Below are 24,640 nucleotides of genomic sequence, written 5' to 3'. Positions count from 1 at the left end.
AATAGGTATGACTTTAGGTAATTATAATCTCAACAATGTACAATAAACAGCATTTCATCATTTTCCATAAAACAACATCTTGTTAGTGAATTACTCAGCAGCAACAAAAGTACATATTTAGATCATTAAATAGTTTACAATTGCGTGACACAGATAAATTAACTCAGTCTTTTGTTCATTAAAAATGTCTTTGCCAGAGGTAAACTAAAATAAGTGGCAACATCCACCAAAACAAATTTATGTATACATATCTGAGACTTGAGGAACAAAATACAATTAAGCTGTGTAAGGCAAGTAAGTTTATCATGGGTTGCTAACTAATGCTAAAAATATAAGTTTACCAATATATTGGCAATCCAAAATACAATGTGGACGATGTGATATCAAATTCATACGCACTATACGGTTAGACAATATCATTGGTATATCATTTGGAGAGAGAGATTTTTATATGCATATATTTATATAAGTGTTTACTATTGCCAAATGTCAATATGAAACCATGTGTAGAATTCTAAATGCTAATTTTAATTTTCTCAAGCCATTTACACCGTAGTTTAAGCTTCACTATGAGTAAGTCTGTTTTCCATGCACATGAAGTGACGTTTATGTCAGATGACACTATGACACAATTGATTTAAAAACAGTGATTTGCAGCGTTTCATCATGTGATCAAGGTCACGTGGGTGACCGAAACGCATAATGGCGAGTTGATGTGAGCAAAATAAATGATTCATGAACATATTCTGACGGAGTCCGAGACTATTTAATCCAAGCGAAGTGGATGAGTATTGGGAATCATCGTGATGTGTATAAATATATATATATATCCAACAAACAACCTCCGAGCATGGAGCCTCCGACCCTGCACGGTGGCCTCTCAACGGTTCACGGGCACGGAGCAGCCCGTCAAACAATCCATTACACACCACACAGAGGCCCAATACTGGATTTCCAGGCATTTTATTCTCTGGCACAGCAGCACAAAAGGTTCCCCATGTCCTTACGCGTTTCGGCGTTGTATTGCCTTGATCACAGGTGGGGGTCATTAAGTGCAAGTGCGTTTCTGCGTGCCTTTTAAACTTCAGGAATCACATGACTGACATCAAAAATACAGTCTCCAGGGTGCATTTCACTGGTAATACGAATATATTTCCCAGAGTCTTAGTGAGTCCGAGTTCTTTTTCAATTAAATTCATTTTCCTTTTTCAGTTCAAGCACCCAAAATTAAAGTGGCTAAAGTTTACTCACGCCGTCATGTTATTTTTGTTGATTAATGGCATGTGTTCACATTTCATAGCTGCCTCGTGAACAAAGCCCCAGCTCTAGACCTCACCTCGTGGACTCAGCATCCTCGCTTGGTATTATATTAGACAATAGTCTGAACATGCAAAAGCACATCAGCTCCCTCACCAAGGGAGTAAATTTCCATCTCAGCATCCTAAAGAAACTCAAACCCTTTCTCCCTGCTCATGACCTAAAGGCATGTCCTAAAGGGCAAGCATTAGTGATCGCAAAGCTGGACTATGGCAGCGCAAAGCTTTGTGACTTGCCCAGAGTGAAAACTGATCCTTTTAGGGTGGCTGTCAATTCTACTGCTAGGCTCTTAACGGGTACTAAAAAATACAACCACATCTCTCCGGACCAGCTGTCCCTAAAATGGCTCCCATATAAAGTTCGGATACAGTTGAAAATTGCTTGCATGGCACACAAAGCCATCCACTTCAAGACCCCGTTGTTCCACGCTCAGAAACTGGAGCTTTCATGTGGTACAAAAGCCTCCAGAAGTGCCAGCACCCTTTTCCTCAAACCACAAAAATTCAAGAAAAAAAGACTTACAATCGAGCCTTCTCAGGCATGGCGCTGAGGATCTGGAACTCTCTCCCCCCCTGAAGTCAGGGTGATCCCTTCCACTGTCTGCTTCAAAATGGAAGTTAAAGGACACTTGATGAAGAAATATCTGCTCCAGTCTGCCTGCCTCACTTGACTCTGGGTCCATAGCCGCTGTTTTGTAGCCCAGAGGCTTTGCTCGCGTGATAGTTGGACATTTTTTAAATTTGTACTTTTCGCTTTGTTGACTCTGTAAGTTTGCCTTTACCCTTCTTGCTGCATAATCTGTAAAGTGCTCCGCACCTACCCTGAAAGTTTTGTGGTGATTCGTCAAGCGGGGGCCGAGAAAAAAGGGAGGTCCCAAAACACGTTTTCCCCATGCAATTTCCCATAGGATCTGTTGTCGCAGCTACAGCCCGAACGGAATGACACCAAATTTGGCAAAGAGGTAGTCCTCAGTTCAGACTCGTGCCTTTTGCATAAATGGTGTGAATCTGTTCAGTAGTTCCTGAGAAAATTAGGGTAAAAAAGTTAGTGATATCTATGGCCGGGGAGGATCCGCGGACCCTACCCGCACCGTAAGCGCACCCTCCCTGAGCCGAGCGCGCACCCTCCCGATCGCGCGCTGAATGCTAATTGGCTGTCGACTGTCTCTCTACATTCGAAACTAGGAACTGTTGGCAGCTATTTTCTGCCTCGGTAGAAGCGAGGCTGAAGAAGCAAGAGGAATAAGTGTGTAAAACATATAAGGGGCAGAGTGGAAATACTCTGACCCTCTAGAGGTGCTTAGGGGGTCCCAGAAGGGTGCGCGCATCCTAACGCGTTGGGTGCACGGATTCTCACGCGTTGGGTGCGCGGATCCACGGCAATGTTTTTTGAAAAAAGACAAGAAATCATTGGTTGGATGACTACTTTCTACACTGAAAGGTAGGGTGTATATTTCTGTTTTTTAAAGGTATGATTCTTATTGGTTAATAAAAATAGATTGTAAGGAACATTATATATGATAAGCTGATATGTTAAAAAGTCAAGCACACTTCCTGTCTTGTTTAGTAACATTGTGTGCTGAACTTGTGACCAGTGAGCTCAGTGCAGTGTTCCATGACCTGTTTCTATGGTAACAGGCAGAAGGCAGATTGCGGGAAGGGTTGAAATGTATTTCAGTTGGAAAGGGTTGAAATGTTTAACCAATAGAAATGTGTGTTTGCTTTTGAGTTTATGTGTGAAGGATTGTGATTTGATGTTTACATGTATATGTGTGGAAAATGAAAGGAAAACTTTTCCATCCTTTGTTTTTGCTGAGAGGTGCACAGTGCAGAGATTCTGTAAAAGAAAATATGGTGAGTGATTGATATACTTCTTAATCTACAAAAGAACTTGAAAGATGAGTTATTTAATTGGGAGGGGATGTATGTAGACTATTTTGATTTTAATCAGACTAAAGTATTTCTCCTGCTTAAGTGTAGGGAGTACTTTTTTTCTCTACAATGTGTGTGCATGTAGAAACCATTCTGTGATATGCATTTGAGTTTTTCATGTGTTTGTAGACAGATAGCTGTGCTGTTTTTATATTTTGGTAGAATTAGAAACCAGTCATTGCAATCCTCTGCTGATGACGTCAGATATTACATCACTGTATTTAGACACTTATTTACCCATGTCTTCTTCCATTAATCTTCAGCTATACATATATTACAAATATTTATTTGTCATAAAGACACATATGTCATCAGTGATGTAAAATCGGACGTCATCAGCAGAGGATTGCGGTCGCGTGAGTTATAGTTGCCTGCACTAACTATAATGGGGGAATTTCATTGTTTTTTTACGAGTGAAATGTCCAGCTAACTATAACATGTGTGAAACCTATGGTTTTTTAAGTGAATTTGCAAGGTTTTTTAAATGCTAATTCGTAACTATAACGTGTGTGAAACCTATGTTTTTTTCAGTGAATTTGTACGTTTTTTAAAATGCTAAGTTATGTATTTATGATTTTTTTTTTTCAGGTTTTTCACCGTGCGCATCGCGCGTGTGCGCGCGTGTGCGCTCAGTGCGCTCTGCGCACCGAGCACCCACGGTTCCGACATCTAACAACCAATCAGAATTGCGCTCGCGCACGGCAGGGTGTGCGCACAGTGCGCGCACGGTGCGCGCGTATAGATATTGATATGCTTTTAAATGCTATATTCTCAGGAAATACTGAACAGATTTACACCAGACCTGTAAAAGGCACTTCCTTGACCTTATGGCTACCTCTCTGCCAAATTTCACGTAATTCTGTTCAGCCGTTCGGGCTGTAGCTGCGACTAAAGATCCTATGGAAAAATGCATGGGGAAAACGCGTTTTGGGACCCCCCCTTTTTCTCGGCCCCCGCTTGACGAATCACCCCGAGACTTTCAGGGTAGGAGCTGAACGGAGCGCCCCATTAGTTTTGAAAATTTCGCAAGGATTCGTCAACCAGCGCCAAAGTTATTCAAAATAGAATTTTGAGATTTCCTATGGAAACTAGGTTGTAACTATAACTATCTACTGGCGACCGCCAGTAGATTATATATATATATATATATATATATACATAAATATACGTTTACCTCTCTGGATTGTCCAAGAAACGTAGACGGATCACAGCGTAAGTGCTTATTCTTTTACTCTGTGCAAAATCTGCATGACGAGTTTCAGCTCACACGGGAGCCTTGATCACATGACTAAGTCATACGTTACACTTGATTTTTTTAAAGTGCCTAGTGCTAATACAAATGAAATCACCTGTGCAATCTTACGCCATAGACATAGAAAAGTTACATTCATGGTTTTCCTGTGCTGATGCAATTATAATTTCCCTTCTTATGAGACAATTATACGGAGAATTCACATTTGGTGGTTGATTAAATTAATGCATAAATGCATAAATATATCGGTTCTAAACACATAAAAGCGAGGGTAAAACCAATCTTCTGAAATGGATATCAATTTACTCAATTTACAACCAACCCCTTATTTTACATGTCTCATTATTTTGTTGTATAGATCTCTAGTGACAGGCATATGCAAATGTGTGTCAATATTACGCAGATGATATCCTTTTATACCTTGCTTCCCCGCGTAAATCGCTGATTGTATTAGTGGATGTTTTGCATTCCTTTGGCCGTAATTCTGGCCTAGTCATCAACTGGGCTAAATCCTGTGTGTATGTCCTCTCCGGGGAGACTCCTATCCTACCGCGGGCTGCCCTATCCAGGTCGCTCCGCAGGGATTTAAGTACCTGGGCATCTTTATTACCCTGGACGCTGAGGCCCGATATAAACAAAATTTGCTCCCCCCCCTCCAGCGCCTGAAGGAGGACGTGGCGCGTTGGAGGCGCTTGCCGCTCTCACCGCTTGGCCGTGCGGCATTGTTTAAGATGATGTCGCTGCCACGTTTCCTATATGCTTTACAGAACACGATGGATGTTGTCCCGGCGCGCTACTTTCGCGAGGTAGAGAGTTTGCAGCGCCAACTATTCTGGGATGGGAGGCCGCGTATCGCCCTTGCGAAGCTGACACTCCCGTGGTATGACGGGGGGGTCGCCCTCCCAGACATCAAACGGTACTACTGGGCCTCCCAGCTGGCCGCGATAAACCACGGCCTTTACGGGCCCGCTCTAAACCCGGCCTTTGAGATGGATAAACTATTACTGCCGGGTGGTGACTACAATCGGGCGCTTTATTCTCGATCGCTCGACGCGCGTCTGACGGGCCCTACGCGGGTCATGGTACGGGTGTGGCACGCGGCAAACTTGGCGATGGGGTGGAAGGATCGATTGACCCGGGCGACGCCACTGTATGCCTCTGAGCGGCTGGGCTCCCTGTGGACCTCGAAGGGCTTTGAGAAGTGGGACATGATAGGCATCAGCAGGGTGGGCGATCTCTGGACGAGGGGTGGATTCAAAACATTCGATGTGCTGCAGACGGAATTCCAGTTGCAGGACAGGGAGTACTTTCGATATCTACAGGTCCGTCACGCGCTGGTCTCCGTATTCCCGGATGTTGCCTCCATCCCGGAGTACTCCCCTCTGGAAGATAGAGTGCTAGATGGGCATGTGCCGGATGGCACGATTTCCTTGATTTACAAAAAGCTCATCAACGATCGCTCGGGACTGTTGACTAGCCTTCGTGAGGCGTGGGTCGCCGATGGATTGGAGCTGGACGACGAGGACTGGGTGTCTGCGGTGGCCTCCCCGAAAGAGGTGGCCATACCGGCCCGCCTTCGCTTCGTTCAGCTCAAAATACTCCATAGGGTCTATGTTACGGGGCCGGGTCTGATGCGTATGGGATATTCCGTGGATGGGTTGTGTAAGCGTGGGTGTGGTTCATTAGGGACCTTCGTCCATATTTTGTGGGAATGTCCGGAGGTGGCGCGATTCTGGCGTGGTGTGCATGCGGTGTTGCGGGCGGTCACACATGTGCCGCTGCTTCCTGAGGCGAGGAGGTGTCTGCTAAATGTGTGGGAGCCGACTGATTACTCAGTGCCGCAGACGTGGTGGGTGACTCTGGGCTATATGGTGGCAAAGCGTGACATAGCGCAACTGTGGGGCTCCCAGAGGTCGCCAACGATCTCGGCATGGAAGGACAACATGGATTGGTGTATGTTTCGGGAAAAAGTGGTGTATGTCGCGAGAGGTAAGCCTGGGAAATGGGTGAAAGTGTGGGGCCCCTGGAACTCCTACCGTGGCGGAATTTGTACCCCGCCGCTGACGCCTGATCTGGCACTGGCCCCGTCTCCCTAGTCTCCTAGTCTCCTTGTCTCCTTGGTTCTGGATACGGAGTCCACTTTGTCTCCGCTCTGGCCTGTCCCCCCCCGCTTTTCCTGTGTATCGGTAGGGTCCTCCCCAGGGGAGCGCATACTGCTGCTTCGATTTCTTGCTGCCTTGTGGATTTGTTTGTTATTTCTTACATAAAAATGGAACCGCCATCTGGGGGGTCCGGACGGTGTGGCCGCCAATGTTTTTTCTTTCCAACTCCTGTGATCTCTCTCACGCTGCAGCGTGTGTTTCCCACTTGTATTCTATGCTCTTATTGTTTGCTAGCGGCCGGCCTGAAGGTTGAAGGCCCATTTTTGTAATTCTTTTGACTTTTGTAATAAAGGTTTCAAAAAAAAATAAATAAATAAATAAATGTGTGTCAATACTGTGCAAAAAGTGCTAATAAATTAAATCATCAGTGCAATAAGTTTACTAAAAATGGATGTTCAATGAATATGCAAAAATATGATATTCCACCAAAGTCACAGAATTCATACATTCTAGTTTGCCTGTTATTTCTAGATTATTTCTTCTCATTAATTTGTTGCGCTATTGTGGTATTGGAGCCCCAATGCCCAGGATTGGACATCTGTTGTTTATGCTTAAAAATAACATGGTTTCCTGAGGGGAATTTCAAACATTTCTTTGTGTATCAATCTTACACACAAATATATAAATATATAATTAAATAATCGCTACTTCGCTTACTGTTGTCTATTTGTTGTTTGTTTTATAGGTCACGCTTCCTGGGCCACTGTGGCTATTGTCTCAAATGTTAAAGAATTAATATTGATATTAATGTTAAATATTAAAGTAAGTACAGATTGCATCAATATTAAATAAAACATATTGTATATTGAATTCATGTATGCATCGACCTGTACAAAAATATTGGCATGAATGCCCATTGGACAATTTAACTATTATAGCTGGATAGTATTGTGCCACTAAGTTCATAGGTTCCTTTCCGCAATTGCATCAGTGCGGTTGCCATGTAATAAAATTATAAAAACCATCTTCCTCAGATAAATATCTAAAAAGATAGAAAATTATTAGTTAAATACTAACAAATAACTGTGTACATTGTGGCACTATCAACCTACAAAATCAAGATAAAATCCTATTTACAACCTTAAAAGTAGACTAGCGTATTCTCAGCAAGAGTATCAAATTCTAAAACCATATATAAATAATTGTAGCAAAATTTTTAAAAACTTCCGTTGAAGAAACCAGTTTATAAGCATGTGTACATGTCCTCCGTCACATTTAGTCCCATTGGATGTTTAGAATTCAATTCTAATATATATCTGGTTTCAAGCTGACGTAAACCGCTGTTCTCCATTTCCCAATCAATCATGAAATATTTTAGATCTCGGCTTCTGGAGTTATGTTTACTTTTAAAATGGCGTGCCACGGGGTAGGTATTATCTTGATTGCTGATAGCCCTTAGGTGCTGCAAAATTCTTGTGTGCACCGGTAGATTGGTGCTCTCTACATACTGTAGGTTGCAAGGGCAAATTAAAATATAAACCGCATATTCCGTTTTGCACGTCATAAGTTTGGGTATCTTAATACTTGTCATGCTAAATGGTGTCACATATGTTGTGCGATTCTCCCCTTGTTGGCATGCCTTGCAGGTTTACACCTGAAGAAACCCCTGTGTGTCTGTAGCCAGTTTGTGCTGTCAATGAACACTGGGCTGGTTTTAACTAGTTCGTCTCTCATAGATAGACCTCTACTATATGTGATGGAAGGTCGAGTTGGTAAAGCCTTTCCTATAGTGGGGTCACTTAGCACCATGGGCCAGTTTCGTGAAATGAACGATTTTAGTTGTTTATGCTGCTGGCTGAATTGTAGAATTATTCTAAACTCATCATTGTTTTTATTTGTATGTACTGGCTGTTGTGTCATAGGGCCTGACTCGCTGGGAGTGGTTTTCAAGAGTAAATCATACCTGTCCTTACGCATGGATTTGGAAATAGCATTGTTAATCACTCTTCTAGGGTATCCCCTCTCTAAAAACCTTATCCTACTTGAAGTCTAAGCTTCCTTCAGATCATCATCATTACTATGGATTCTCCTCAAACGAAGCATCTCCCCATATGGGATACTGTTAATCAGATGTTTAGCATGGGAGCTACTCGCATGTAGCGTGGAGTTCCCTGCTGTTTCCTTGCAGAACTATTTAGATTCCATTTTATCACCATGTACATAGATTTTTGTATCAAGGAAGCTTACTTCTGTATCACTAATGCTAGCTGTAAATTTTAAGTTCAGATTATTAATGTTCAGTGGTTTGATGAATTCATTAGCATCTTCAGCGCTCCCCTCCCAAATCACAAATAAGTCGTCTATGAAACGTAGCCATATCTTTATATTGTTGTTCATCACATGTTGATGTTGGGTTTTGAGTACCAGCTCCTCCCACCAGCCCATATGCAAACATGCATAGCTGGGGGAGAAGCTGGTACCCATGGCTACTCCTCTGACCTGTCTGTATATTAGGTTACTAAACATGAACATATTATTCATTAAACTGAATTCCACCATTGTGATGAACATTGTTTTTTGTGCTTCCGTCATTTCAACCAGCTTATCCAAATAAAATCTCAATGCCCTCAGTCCGTCCTGATGTTGAATGCTAGTATACAATGCGCATACATCAAGGGCTATAAATAAATATCCGGGTTTCCATTTGAAGTCTTTAAGTTTAAGAAAGTCCCCAATAACACGTACATATGATTTTAAAGATTTTACCTAATCCTGGAGGAAAAAGTCAACGTATTTGGAGGTATGTTCGAGTAGGCTATTTCTCGCTGATATAATCGACCTACCCGGCAGTTCGAGTGGATCCTTGTGGATCTTGGGAATGAAATAAATCGTGGGTACCACCGGATGGTCATTCTTAAGGTATTTGTGTTCCTGGGTTGTTATTATGCCATCATTTTTCCATGCTGTTAAATGGGCATAATATTTTGTGTTTGTTGATTTAATTTCCGCAATGGAACTCTTAGCATAACACAAATTGTCACGTAGTTGACTGTAAGCTTCGTTAGTATAGTCACTTTTGGACATTAAGACAATATTCCCACCCTTATCAGAGTTCCGAATGATTATGTTGTTGTTTTCCTTACATTTTTTCATAAGGAGGTTATATTCATAATTTTGCTTGCTGAGTTTCCATTTGGTGTTTTGAGTTGTCATATTAAGTTGTTTTTGTTCCTCTACCACAACCTCGTGGAATATATCAATTGAATCCCGTGTCATAATTGGGTTGAAGGTGGATTTTGCCTGAAAGTGTGTGGCTTTTGGCTTCTCTGGTCTCATGCTGACATTTGATTGACTGAATTGAGTTGTTCTTGTTGATATGTCAACATCAATAACCGTCTCACCATTCAGCCAAAGTTCTTGCATTTCTGTGTAAAAGGAGGCGTCCGATTGTGTAGATTCCATCGCATCGGATATATCTTTATAAATGGTGACCTCCTCATTGGTGTTTGCTACATCACGTTTGTTAAGTGCATATATATACAGCCAACAGTTTGGTTGCGCAGAAACCCAAACCACTTACAATGGCGGGCCGTGGCAATGTCGCAAGCCCTTAGTAATACAACAAAGCGTTGTCTCAAGCAATCCAAAGGACAACACACGTGTGAATGAGCAAGGAGCGGACGCTCCGAAACGTGTAGGGTGACTTTGCTGGAATAAATCACGCTAAAGAAACTTGTGGCCAAGGTGTGTTGTCCTTTTGATTGCTTGAGACGACGCTTTGTTGGATATATACAATATATATATATATATATATATACATATATCAATCAATCATGGCATTTGTAAAGCGCACTACATACCCGCGAGGGTCTCAAGGCGCTGGGGGGGGGGGGGGGGGGGGGGGGAACGGGGGAAGCTGCTACTGTTCGAAGAAGTCTTCTGAAGGTCAGAAGGTCTTCGGTCTGCCGCAGGCGGATGGGGAGGGCGTTCCATGTCTTGGCAGCGAGGTGGGAGAATGATCTGCCGCCGGCGGTCACTGTTCGGATGCGGGGGACGGTGGCGAGGGCGCGGTCTGCGGAGCGGAACTGGCGGGTGGGGGTGTAGAGGCTGAGTCGGCTGTTGAGGTACGTTGGTCCGGTGTTGTGGAGTGCCTTGTGTGCGTGGGTGAGGAGTTTGAAGGTTATCCTCTTGTTGATAGGGAGCCAGTGTAGGTCTCTCAGGCGGGGTATGATGTGGCTGCGGTGAGGGATGTCGAGGATCAGGCGTGCAGAGGCGTTCTGGATGCTTTGAAGCCGTTTCAGGAGTTTGGCCGGGGCTCCTGCGTAGAGTGCGTTTCCGTAGTCCCGTCTACTGCTGACGAGGGCCTGGGTGACCGCTCTTCTTGTTCCGGGGGAGCCACTTGAAGATCCTGCGAAGCATGCGGAGGGTGTTGAAGCAGGAGGAGGAGACGGCGTTGACCTGCTTCGTCATGGAAAGGGTAGAGTCGAGGATGACCCCCAGGTTGCGTGAGTGGTCGGTGGGTGTTGGGGGTGTTCCTAGTGCAGTCGGCCACCAGGAGTCGTCCCAGGCCAAGGGGGTGGATCCGAGGATGAGGACTTCCATCTTGTCCGAATTCAGCTTCAGTATATATATATATTCACTGAAAAAAACATAGGTTTCTGGGACATTATAGTTAGTTGGACATTTCACTCGTACAAAACCAGAGAAATTCAAACGTTATAGTTAGTAGATCTAACTATAACTCGCGCCCCCGCAATGCACTGTTAATGACATCACATATTACATCACTCATGACATGGTCAGTGACATCACTCATGACATCTCAAATGACATCAATGATGACATCATCCAGTGAATGTGTTTCTGTAAAGTTTAAATATATTTTATATATGTTAATGCCAAGGTGTATTGAAGAATGAGTTTGTGTATAAGTGTGTAGGTGGAGGATTTAATAGGTGTGTGACTGACTGGATAAGTTAGTGATTAAATGTGTCTTACTGAATGCATGGGTTAGTGACTAAACTGTGGGAATGTCTGTATCAGTCTCTCAGTTGTTGTGTAAGCTGCTGCATGGGTTGATGATTAGGTACATGACTGTCTATATGGGTTACTTATTAGTTGCATGAGTATCTGTATGGGTGCCTCAGTGTTTGTGTGGGTGGGTGGATGGGTGGGCGGTGTGTGACTTTCTGCCTACATGTGTGAGTGGATAATTTACTGGGTGTATGGGTTCAATAGTGCATGTGGAAATAGCTGTATAGGTGAGTGAGTGTGTGTATCAGTGTGTTGGTGAGTAACTGGTATGTGTGAGTAACTACATATGTGAAAGGCAGTATATGCGAGTGTTGGAGTATATAAATGGCTATATGTGAGAGTGAGTAATTGTGAGAGTGGCTGTATAAATGAGTGTGTGTTTGTACCAGTGATTGTATAAGAGAATGCATGGGTTAGTGACTAAACTGTGTGAATGTCTGGATCAGTCTCTCAGTTGTTGTGTAAGCTGCTGCATGGGTTGATGATTAGGTACATGACTGTCTATATGGGTTACTTATTAGTTGCATGAGTATCTGTATGGGTGCCTCAGTGTTTGTGTGGGTGGGTGGATGGGTGGGCGGTGTGTGACTTTCTGCCTACATGTGTGAGTGGATAATTTACTGGGTGTATGGGTTCAATAGTGCATGTGGAAATAGCTGTATAGGTGAGTGAGTGTGTGTATCAGTGTGTTGGTGAGTAACTGGTATATGTGTGAGTAACTACATATGTGAAAGGCAGTATATGCGAGTGTTGGAGTATATAAATGGATATATGTGAGAGAGTAATTGTGAGAGTGGCTGTATAAATGAGTGTGTGTTTGTATCAGTGATTGTATAAGAGAGTAAGTATATGTTAGTATCTGTATGAATAGGTTAGATGGTAAATGTATAACTGTATAGGTGAGTAAATGGCAGTGTTATAGATTCTTTACATGACTAGATAGGTGTGCCAATAACTCTATGGATGAGTGACGGTGTATGAGTGTTTGTATAGGTGTATGAGTACATATAATAGTGCTGTATTGATGAGTGACTGCATGTATGAGTAACTGTATGGGTGAATGAATGAATGTGTGTGTATAGCTAGGAATTAGTCGGTGGGTATATAGTAACTGCCATTGATTTGTCTTTGGTTTATAAAATGGTAGTCTGTATTTTAGAGTGGATGTATCAAAAGTTATATTAGGGTGCGAGGAGGTGTATCAGATTATCACGTGGATGATGTCATCAGTGATGTCATTTGAGATGTCATCAGTGATGTCACTGACCATGTCATGAGTGACGTAATATGTGAAGTCATCAGCAGCGCATTGCTGGAGCGCGAGTTAAATAGTTAGCTCTACTAACTATAAAGTTCGAATTTCTCTGGTTTTGTACGAGTGAAATGTCCAACTAACTATAACGTCCATGAAACCTATGTTTTTTTCAGTGAATTTCTAAGGTTTTTTAACTGCTAATTTCTAACTATAACGTCCCTGAAACCTATGGTTTTTTCAGTGAATTTTAAAGGTTTTTTAAATGCTAATTTCGAATTATAATGTTCATTAAACCTATAGTTTTTTCAGTCATTTTAAATTATCATTCCACTCTCAACCTGGTGAAAACAGCCGATATCGCCAGTTTTCCAGCAATAGCTTCCGCAAAAAAAATCACCACAAACGAGAGCAACGAACGCTAATAATATGCAGAGTAGGCGTTCCTATGTAAAAATAACGCAAAAACATCACTTCCCGATATTTTCAACGAGCAGCCAAATCTGCGGTGCGATCCAAAAACAGGCGATAAACTGTTGCAGTAGGAATGTAACATCTGCCTTTTAATGGTGTAAAGTAGGACGACTACCTACAGTGTGAAAGGAAGCCCAGCCCAGAATCACATCTGAAGACCAACACATGTCATAGAGCTACTGATCATGCACCTCCCACACCCAAGAAGGCCACAAAACCTACTGCCACCACCCTCGGGACCCCCCCCCCTACTACCACCGAGGCAGCACACAACAGGACAGCAAACCTTCCAAAAACGGCATGGCCCCTCAGCCACACAATAGCTGAGTGTTGCGAGATGTGGCAACCAAACATGTGTGAAGGACGCAAGTCACCTACCAATAATAATGCACACAATACCAAGTGTAGTGGTGATGTGCTGGACAGACCTCACTATGCAGAGCACAAACATCTCCATGTGTACATATACTGCTGGTGCTTGTAGTGTTGTGGACAGTGGACGCAACCCTGTTACCTCAGGCAGTGGGGAAGATCTCGGTCATGTACCTGTGTCATCGTCCCCTGTAAGCGGAAGAGCAGTGGGCTGGTCCAACGTACGCCACTCCAGCGTAGAAGTGTGAATAAATAGGCCAAGGCTCTGGGCGTGGTTCACTTGTGTGAAGGCCAATGCGTCTGTCAGAGCAGCGGACCTCACCCTGCCACGTGGTTGCCGACATGACCGCGGGCCTTCTCGACACAGGCCCCTGCGAACACAGCGGCACAGCACCGCAGAGTTATGTCTGTACACACTACTACCTGTGATCTACACTGCGGACAGCAGGGCTCACAATTCAGATGGAGTCGCGATTGCAGATGACGCAGTCCAGTAGGCAAGACACATTACTCCCAGTGTGGCCTGCCCGGGCCACGCATCATCGCAGGCTGCATGCACGCTGAGCGCCAGCGGTACCACTAACTCAGTGCACCACAAGTCAACGCCACGTGGCCTTATTAAGGCAGAATTCATTAGACACAAGACATTGCTACCAGTGCGGTCCGCCCGGACCACGCATCATCGCAGGGTGCGCACACGCTGAGTGATTGAGGTGCCACTAACTCAGTGCACCACAAGTCACCGCCACATGGCCTTACTGAAGCAGAATTCATTAGACAAAAGACATTGCTACCAGTGCAGCCTGCCCGGACCACACATCATCGCAGGGTGCACACACGCTGGTTGCTTCAGGTGCCACTAACTCACTGCACCACAAGTCATCGCTACATAGCCTTAAGGCAGGATTCATTAGACAAAAGAAATTGCTACCAGTGCGGCCCGCCCGGACCACGCATCATTGCAGGCTCCGCACACGCTGAATACTTCTGATGCCACTAACTGTGCAGCTCAACTCAATGCCATGTCGCTGTGGGCCCTTGCTGACCGCTGCCTCTGGCTTACACTGCGGCCAGCAGAGCTAACAGTTTAAATTCAGTCTTGATTCATTAATTTCAGAGTCCAGTAGGCAACTAACTATAACGTCCCCGAAACCTACACATTTTGACAATGTATTCCATACATATTTCATCTTTTGTTACCTATACTGCCGTCAGCAGAGCTCACAGTTTACATTGAGACAGGATTTATTAATTTGAGACAGATTTGTACTCTATGTCCTCGGATTTTGTCAAGAGGAAGTGACAAAAAGCATTCCTCGATGTCTGTGCTGACTACTGCCTTCCATCTACATTGCGGACTGCAGGGCTCACAATTCAGATCGAGTTGCGATTGCAGAGGACGCAGTCCAGTAGGCAACAGACATTGCTACCAGTGCGGCCCTCCCGGACCACACATCATCGCTAGCTGTGCACACGCGGAATGCTTCTGATGCCCCTACCTCAGTGCACCACAACTCATGGACCCTTTAAGATAGAGGGCCATATGTATCAAAATCCTCTTTTGCGATTCTCAAATAGCGATTTTTTGCGAATCGCTATTTGAGAATCGCACGCATCCAGCACAGACGTCACTGGACATGTGACCCTGGTAATAAAAAGGGGCGGAGCACACATGCCCGTACCCAGTTCCAATATCTATCTAACTGTGTCCGTGTGTTCATTATGTATGCATGATGCTGCCCCTGGGCCCTACCACATTACATTCTGCTGTGGACAGCGCTCGCAACCATGTTACCTCTGGCAGTGGGGAAAACTTTGGTTATGTAACTTTGTCTCGGTCATTGGATCATTAGAGTACTGCAAGGAGAGTGTATAGTGAATTTATAAGTGCTTCGGAACTGGCAGAGTGATTGAATAAATACAAATGTTGGCGGAGCATAACCCCCGAGCACCAGCTTGGCTCTAATTGGCTACCCTACATGTGTCAAAAACTGAAATTTGGGCTTTGCATGGCCCTGTATGGCTACAGCGGCAACACTCCACTGAATGTGCAATAAACATTCATATCCACACAGATATGTCATGTGCACGATCTTTCATGTGTGGAAATATGGATGAATGTAGGGTCAGTGATTCCCCCTACCTTCCATGTTGGCAATGTTTTAGGGCTTGGGTCACAGGGTGACACATTGGCGCTTGCGGCCTGGGTGGCGGCAGGACTACAACAAGGACACCCGCATCAGTTGATTCCTCATACAGCCCAGGACGCAACGACACCCAGAGCTCCGGAGTCATTGTTCACAGCCTCACGCAGGACTGGCATACGTCAGCCCAGCCCAATCCGCTTACGCATACAGGGAGGGACAACAACGCTACATGGCCCAGATTTTCATTGTAGTGATCTGCTGCTCTCAGGTCTAGTTGTCAGTACGCCACAGCCACTCCCTGATGGCTGGTTTACACCCACACCACACCCATCAAGCACAGGCGTCACAGGACACGTGACCCTGCCAATAAAAAGGACCGGGCGCAAGTGCTCCACGCCATTTCCCTTTCAGACTTGGTGCACCGGATGCACTGCAGCCGGCACAGGCACACCGCCACTAGACGGTGACTTTCGGTGCACTGAGGTAGGGGCACTGTAAGTGCTGAGCGGGTGTGCAGCCTGTGATGATGTCCCGTCCTGCTGGTCCGGACAGGTCTGGTTTTGTGTGCCCTGCAGAACCGCAGTGTAGGCCTGAGCCATCGACCAGCAGGGGTCTACCGCCACGTGGCGTGGCCTCATTGGTCAGAGAGTTAGTGGCACCGCAAGGGCTGAGCGGTTGTGCAACCTGCGATGATGGCGGGTGCACTGGTATGTCCTCTGCCATGGTAAAATCAAGATGCAGCACTAAATGTGAGACCTGGTGGCCTGCGGAGCGGGACTGCATGATGTGGAGGGTGCCCTTTCTGCGGAAAGGTGAGCAGTGAGGCCTGGGTGCGCAGGGGCGGGCAGACACCTCTGGGCAGAGGGAGTAGATGGGGTGCAGCAGCCTGGGTGCGCAGCGGTGGGCAGACACCTCTGGGCAGTGGAAGACGATGGGGTGCAGCAGCCTGGATGCACAAAGGCGGGACAGCGATTTAGGCATGCGAAGTCGTATGTACTCTGCCATTACTGATTCTGTACTATGTTTCAGATGAGTGAGCTTGAGGGCTCCACTATGTCGGGGCACGTGGTTGGAGACACACCGGTGGCGGAAAGGTAAGCTGTGAGGGTTTTGTCCACAGTGTCGACACTCACTCTCCCTCTCCATCTTTTCCTTTCTCTCTCTCACACTCTTTCTCTCTCTATTCCTCTCTCTCTCTCACAGTTTCTCTCTTTCTCTCTCCCTCTTTCTCACACTGTATCTCTTTCTCTCACTCTTCCTCTCTCACTTTCTCTCTCTTCCTCACTCTCTCACTCTTTCTCTCTGTCTTCCTCTCACTCTTTCTCTCTGTCTTCCTCTCACTCTCTCACTCTTTCTCTGTCTTACTCTCACTCTCTCACTCTTTCTCTGTCTTCCTCTCACTCTCTCACTCTTTCTCTGTCTTCCTCTCACTCTTTCTTTCTCTCTCTCTCTTCCTCTCTCTCACTCTTTTTCTCTCTCTCTCTCTCTACTTTGATGAACGCATGACGCCCAATCTTATCTTACTTTTTGTCTAGCAGGCCTGCGATGATGCATGGCCATCCTGGCAATCAACACCCACTCTGAATTATGAGCTCGACTTGACCGTGTGTACGCAACGGCTGAGGAGGTTGCTTCGGCACGTTTGTGCACCCTCTTACAAAAACGCCAGTGGCGGAAGGTGAGCAGATAGGCTTGTTTCCGCAGCAGCGGGCAGTCACCTCTGGGCGGTGGGAGTGGTTAGTGTGCAGCAGCCTGGGTGCACAAGAGCGGGCAGACACCTCCGAGCAGTGGGGGTGGATGGGGTGCAGCAGCCTGGGTGCATAGGAGCGGGCAGACACCTCTAGGCAATGTGAGTGGATGGGGTGCAGCAGTCTGGGTGCGCAGGAACGGGCAGTCACCTACGGGCACTGGGAGTGGATTGGGTACAGCAGCCTGGGTGCGCAGAGGCGGACAAACACACCTCTGGGCGGCGGGAGCCGATGGGGTACAGCAGCCTGGGTGCGCATGAGCGAAACAGAGAATTATGCGTGTGCAGTTGTATGTACACTGCTATTACTGATTCTATACTATGTTTCAGATGACTAAACTTGAGGGCTGCACTATGTTCCGGCATGTGCTTGGAGACACACCGGTGGCAGAAAGGTGAGCTGTGAGGATTTTCTCCACAGTGTCGACACTCACTCTCCCTCTCCATCTTTTCCTTTCTCTCTCTCACACTCTTTCTCTCTTTCTCTGTCTCTTCCTCTCTATCTCATTCATTCTTTCTCACTTCCTCTGTCTCTCTTTCTCTCTCTTCCTTGTATCTCACTCTCACTCCTTTTGTCTTCCTCTCTCTCTCACACTCTTTCTTTCTCTCTTCCTCTCTTTCACTCTTTCTTTCTCTCTCTCTTCCTCTCTCTCACTCTTTCTCTCTCTCCTTTGATGGACGCATGACGCACAATCTTATCTTTCTTTTTGTCTTGCAGGCTGTGATTTACAAATTGTTGAGGGATGTCACGCCATGCCTGTACCTACTTTTATTTTTTTGTTTTATTTAAATAAAATGTTTTATATGTAAATCCATAGATGACTGAGATTCTTATTTGTCCAACCTCACATGCATGTTCTTAATTCTAATTGTGCGACATCAACCGATTTGTTACGTTCCATATTTACTAAGGTTGCTCTCACATTTGTTTGTGGGGGGTGGCGGTGAGGGGGGGATGATGGACAAGGGGCTGGTGGCGGGGGGTGTCGGAGCAGTGTTGCATCTGTTTTCATTCAGGTGTGGCGCTGGGCTCCCTTTCATGTTGCAGGTTGTAGTCCGACTTTACACCAGCTCAGAGCAGGTGTAAAATTCCTACTACTAACACACCTTATCGCCTGTTTTGTACTCTCTTCGACGATCTTGCTGGTGGTTGAGAAACTTGCAAAGTGATGTGTTTGCTGGTTTTTGCACAAGTACGCCTACTCTACATCTCATTCGCAATATTTGCCGGGGTCATCCGTGACGATGCTTTTTGAGGCTGCTATCACTGGTAAACTGTTGATATGGGCTGTTTGCTCCAGCTTGTGAATGGTGCCTTAAATTTATCACCATTTTGGTTGCGATAAAGTGTCGTTAACTCCGCGATGTGTCCTTCAGAATGTACCCCTCGGTGTTTGAAAGACTTAAGAAGTACTCGAGTGCAGCGCAAAAAACAAACAAGAAGAGGGCCGCGTCAGCCCCCGTATCGAGGACCTCGGGGCCTGGCCTCACTGTTGGGGACCGTGGGGGGGAGCCCCAATGCCCCCACGGTCCCGCCGGCTCTCCGCGTCCAACGGGAGCCGGCATTGCTTTTCCACACGGGGAGCTGCTGACACGCAGCTCCCCGTGTGGAAAAGCAATCAGCTTTGGATTTTGGAAGCGAGAGCAGGTTTCCCTGCTCTCTCTTCCAAAATCCAAAGCAAGTTTGCTATGACAGGCAGTCATAGCAAACAGCAGTGTCCCGGGGTGCAGGAGCCGGCCCTAGGGGGCCCCAGGGCCATCACGGGCTCCAGGAGGAGGTCTGCGCCCCCCCCCAACATGAGTGAAGCACCAGGGAGGTGGTGGTCCCCGGGGCTGCGGGGGCCCCCGCTATTATTTATTAAGAACTGCCCCCGGGACCTAGCCCACCCGGGGGCCTCATTAAAATAAAACACGGGAAGCCGCACTTCATTGTTTTTTAAACAATTTCGGTGAAATTCGAGAAATTTAAAAATGCTTTTTTTGGCCCTGGGGGTCCTTCTGGGAACCCCTGAACAGGCCTAGGGGGTCAGGGTGTTGTTACCCTGCCCCCTTCTCTTGTTTTATATCTTTGTTTCTCTGTTTTCTGGTGACTCGCTTCTAACCGAGTCACAAGATGGCTGCCAACACTTTCTGGTTTGGAGTGTTGACAGCCAATTAGAATGAAGCTCGTGGTCGTGGCAGCCAATTAGAATGAAGCTCGTGGTCGGGAGGGTTCGCGACTCCACCGCTGCCCTAGATATCGAAACTTTAATTTTTTCAATTTCTCAGCAACTACAGAACGGATTTACACCATCTAAAAAAAAGGTCACTTTCTGAACCAAGCACTACCTTTTTGCCAAATTTGGGGTAATTCCGTTCAGCAGTTCGGGCTGTAGCCCGTCTCAAAATTTTCTATGGAAATTAACATGGAGAAAACGCGTTTTGGGAACCCCCTTTTTTCTCAGCCTCCGCCTGACGAATCACCCCCAAACTTGCAGGATAGGGGCTGACCTGGATAGACTTTTTTTGGGGAGAATTTTGCGAAGATTCGTCAAACGATGCCAAAGTTATTAGCAAATCAAAAAATGCTTTTCCTATGGAAACTAGGTTCTAACTATAACTACCTACTGGCGACCGCCAGTAGGTTGAGATATATATATATATATATATATATATATATATATATATATATATATATATATATATATATATAATATATATATTCACTGAAAAAACCATAGGTTTCACACATGTTATAGTTAGCGGAAATTTTACTGATAAAAAACCAATGAAATTGCCCCGTTATAGTTAGTGCTGGCAACTATAACTCACGCGACCGCAATCCTCTGCTGATGCTAATACTGTATTTAGACACTTATTTGCCCATGTCTTCTTCCATACATTTTTAGCTATACATATATTACAAATATTTTTTTTTATAAAGACACATATGTCATCAGCAGAAGATTGCGGTCGCGTGAGTTATAGTTGCCAGCACTAACTATAACGGGGCAATTTCATTGGTTTTTTATCAGTAAAATTTCCGCTAACTATAACATGTGTGAAACCTATGGTTTTTTCAGTGAATTTGCAAGGTTTTTTAAATGCTAATTCCTAACTATAACGTGTGTGAAACCTATGGTTTTTTCAGTGAATTTGTACGGTTTTTTAAATGCTAAGTTACTTTACGCCATTCGAGGCGTGCGCGCCCACTTAACGCAGTGCGTTCCGTGCACGGTTTTTATCAACTTTAATAAGCCCTGTACATTTGGTGGCCTTCGGCCACCAAAAGCACAGGGGGTGGGGTCAATGTGGATAGTGTTTTTTTTATTTCGATTTTATAATTTCATGTTGCCAAAATATAGTTTTTTTACTGATGTAATAAGCCCTGTACATTTGGTGGCCTACGGCAACCAAAAGCACAGGGGGTGGGGTAAGTGTGGATAGTGTTTTTTTTATTTCTATTTTTTACCGTACGCTTACGGTAAGCGTACGGTAAGCGTACTCGGCGAAATTGCCGAAAAAAAAATAAAACCGTTTTTGCTCTTGGGGGATGTTTGGGGACTCCCTCAACATGACTATGTGGGAGGGAGTTGTCAAAACAGCCCCGTAACATGTTTTTGGGCATCATGTTTGATAAATAACACTCAGTGCGAGAGACAAAATGGCGGACGCCGCTTCCTGGTTTCGGCCGATTCGAATGTTTACTAAGATCTAAGAGCCAATCAGAATCGCGCTCGCGCACGCCACCGTACGCGTACCGTAAGCGTACCGTAAGCGGGCTCAGATATATATATTGATTTAAAGGCTATTTTCTCAGAATCTACTGAACAGATTTACACCAAACCTACAAAAGGCACTTCCTTGACATAGGGACTACCTCTCTGCCAAATTTCTAGTAATTCTGTTCAGCCGTTCGGGCTGTAGCTCTGTCTAAAGGTCCTATGGAAAAATGCATGGGAAAAACGCGTTTTGGGACCCCCCTTTTATCTCAGCCCCCGCTTGACGAATCCCCCCGAGACTTTCAGGGTAGGAGCGGAGCGTAGCGCCCCACCTATTTTGAGAAATTCGCGAGGATTCATCGACCGGCGCCAAAGTTATTCAAAATAGAATGTTGCGGATTTCCTATGGAAAAGGGGTCCTAACTATAACTACCTACTGGCGACCGCCAGTAGGTAATATATATATATATATATATATATATATATATATATATATGGTTTGCATGTTTCACTGCTGGAGCAATCCCCATGCCTGCGACGCTGGCGCCGTCAGTGGTAGCAGCAACCACTCAAAATAATTACGGTTCTTTCCTCCAAGCACCAATTCAAAGAGAGAAGAGACGGCACACCAGGAAACGGCACAAACAAACTTTATTTGTGCGCTAGCTTAATCCAGGACGACGCGTTTCGGCGTTAGCCTTTGTCAAGTAACTTCCTGTGTTCCAACACCCGTAGAAATACATGCTCGAGGTTGATAAACATAAAAGAAATACTACTATTGTTGTATAGCATAGCATGAAACGTATTTTCAAACCGAAATCTTATACCTATAATTGGAATTAGAATGGCAATCATAGCAACAATCTAATGAAAAATACATGAATAAACAAACCATTATCATGACTTGGTGCGGTTGCTTGCAAAAAGAACGAACAAGTCGTATTTTCAACAATTGAGCATGACGAGTGCGCATACTGCAGATAATTTAACTCGTACTACTTTTGTGTCCACGTTTTAAATATTCATAATGCAATTGCAAACAAATAAATAAATAATTCTGCCATGTCGGATATTTGCATCGTTAATAAATGAACAATAAAGTTTTCAAATTCAAAATTGTTAACATTCGGCATGTGTTCATGATTCTCTATTGCCGTTATTGTACACAAAGGTCAACATGATGAGAAATTAATCATTTCAGATATATTTGGAGATACAATTCAGTCTCAAGTGCATTAACATAATATTATCGCAATTGCGCTTCCATAATGCTAATGTTAATTCACATGTGTATGATTGTGTACTGTTATTTTTATCGTTTTGCAATTTCATATGGGCAGGAATTTCGTGGTGGATTAGTTCATGTGGAATCCAGGAAGTGGCCCTTAATAAGTGCTAGGTATGGGGAGTGTGGGAATAAAGTGCATAGTTACAAATGTGAAGAAAAAAAGGGGGGGTTGTTTTCTCTCTCTCTCTAGGACCTATACCGGACAGAATGCCTCTACCACAATTGTGGCCATTGGTTAATACGACCCCCATTGGGGCACGCTAAGCTATCCGTAGATGTCCTGTAACCCCGACTAATAAAAATTGTGAGATCTAAAAAAATTATAATACCGTAACCATTAAAATCCCAGCTAAAAATGTTGGGAAAGAAAAGCTTTGGTACTTCCATGCAGAATATGGCGAAAACTAGCAGATTATAGCCCTATGTGGGTTGCAAGTTCCTCCCCACTATTGAGGCCCTTAGGCGCCTTGCAGTCCAAATCTATGATAAATTTAGACTCAAGTATTCTCAAATATTTCTCCCGATCACCTCCCCGTGAGTGCTTAGGAATTCTCTCAACTCCAAAGATTCTTAGGCTGCTGTTATTACTGCTATGGCATTCAGAATAGTGGCGTGCCACAGGGTAATTGCTATCACAATTAGTGATTGCACGTAAGTGCTGTAATATTCTCAATTTTAGAGGCAACTTTGTACTGCCCACATACCGGAGGCCACAAGGGCATTCCAGTATGTAGACAACAAAGTCGCTAGTGCAGTTAATCGTTTGTTGGATTGGACGTATTTGCCCAGATCCTGTGGTATATTGTTTGCAATTTTTGCCATTGCGGTCAGCCTTACACATGCCACAGGTGGTGAAGCCATTAGGCATTTTTAGCCACTGTGACCGAGTGCCTTCATCTTGAAAACTGTGAACTAGTCTGTCCCTTAATGACCTTGCTTTCCTGTAGGTTACCTGTGGTCTTAATCCCACACGGTCACCAATAATAGGATCAGCGGTTAGTAGATTCCAATGTTTGGAGCTAAAGAAAGCAAGGAATACGATACAAAATTCCAAGTGGGATAATTTAACAAGGGCACAACGAAATGCACTTAAGACCTTGGAATCGGACTCAACAATCGTCATCAAGCCCTCTGATAAAGGGGGCAACGTTGTAATAATGAATGTTGAAGACTATAGATCAGAGGCAATGAGACAACTAATGGATGAAACGTGCTATGAACTTATCGACTGGAGTCAGTACAAACAGACCATTCTAGACTATCACAGACTTTTGAGCAACTGGTATTTTCAGGGTCTCATTGATTGCGATGAATTTAATTTTCTAAGAACTGAAAAACCACGTGTACCATGTGTATATTTTTTACCTAAGATACACAAAAATGCCACTTCACCACCAGGACGCCCTATTGTTTCATCTAATGGGGGACTCCTAGAAAACACATCTATTTTTCTTGATTCGTATCTGTCCAAATACGTATTAAACTTAACATCTTACTGTAAAGATAGCTCTGACTTTCTGCGTAGACTATATGGTGTACAATGGGAAGAGGGATACTTGATGATCAGCTTGGATATCTGCTCCCTTTATACATGTATTGACCAGCACAAGGGGGTAGCTGCCTGCATGTATTTCCTAAAAAGTAGACACATTGACCATTGAGAGCATAACAGAATGTTAGAAGCAATGATGCTTTTTTGTCTCCAGAATAATATCTTCCTATTCGAAAAGTCCTTATATCGACAGCGGTCTGGTACCGCGATGGGTACTTGCTTTGCCCCCAGTCTGGCGAATTTATTTCTGGGCTGGTGGGAGGAGCAAGTGGTATGGACACAACACCAACAAAAATATACTGACCATATACTAATATGGATCAGATATATAGATGACTTGTTCCTTATATGGAATGGGTCAAAAAATCTGGCTAAATAATTTATTGAGCAACTGGGAAACAATGACTTGAATCTACAATTCACGTATACCTTAAGTACGTCATATTGTGAATTTTTAGACATTGCAGTAGA

At 44.6% G+C, this 24,640-nt stretch overlaps 1 protein-coding gene across 1 annotated transcript in view; it reads right to left on the bottom strand.

Moving 5' to 3' along the window:
* Window positions 1–24,640, bottom strand: part of BAG1 (BAG cochaperone 1) — a 212,916-nt gene that overhangs the window by 22,147 nt on the left and 166,129 nt on the right. The gene's annotated exons all lie outside the window — the stretch shown is intronic.

This window comes from Triturus cristatus, chromosome 5_2 (genome assembly GCF_964204655.1).
Source record: "Triturus cristatus chromosome 5_2, aTriCri1.1, whole genome shotgun sequence".
In the NCBI taxonomy this organism is placed as follows: Eukaryota; Metazoa; Chordata; class Amphibia; order Caudata; family Salamandridae; genus Triturus; species Triturus cristatus.
The sequence above is the reverse complement of the archived record's forward strand: the minus strand, read 5'-3'. Positions and strand labels throughout refer to the sequence as shown.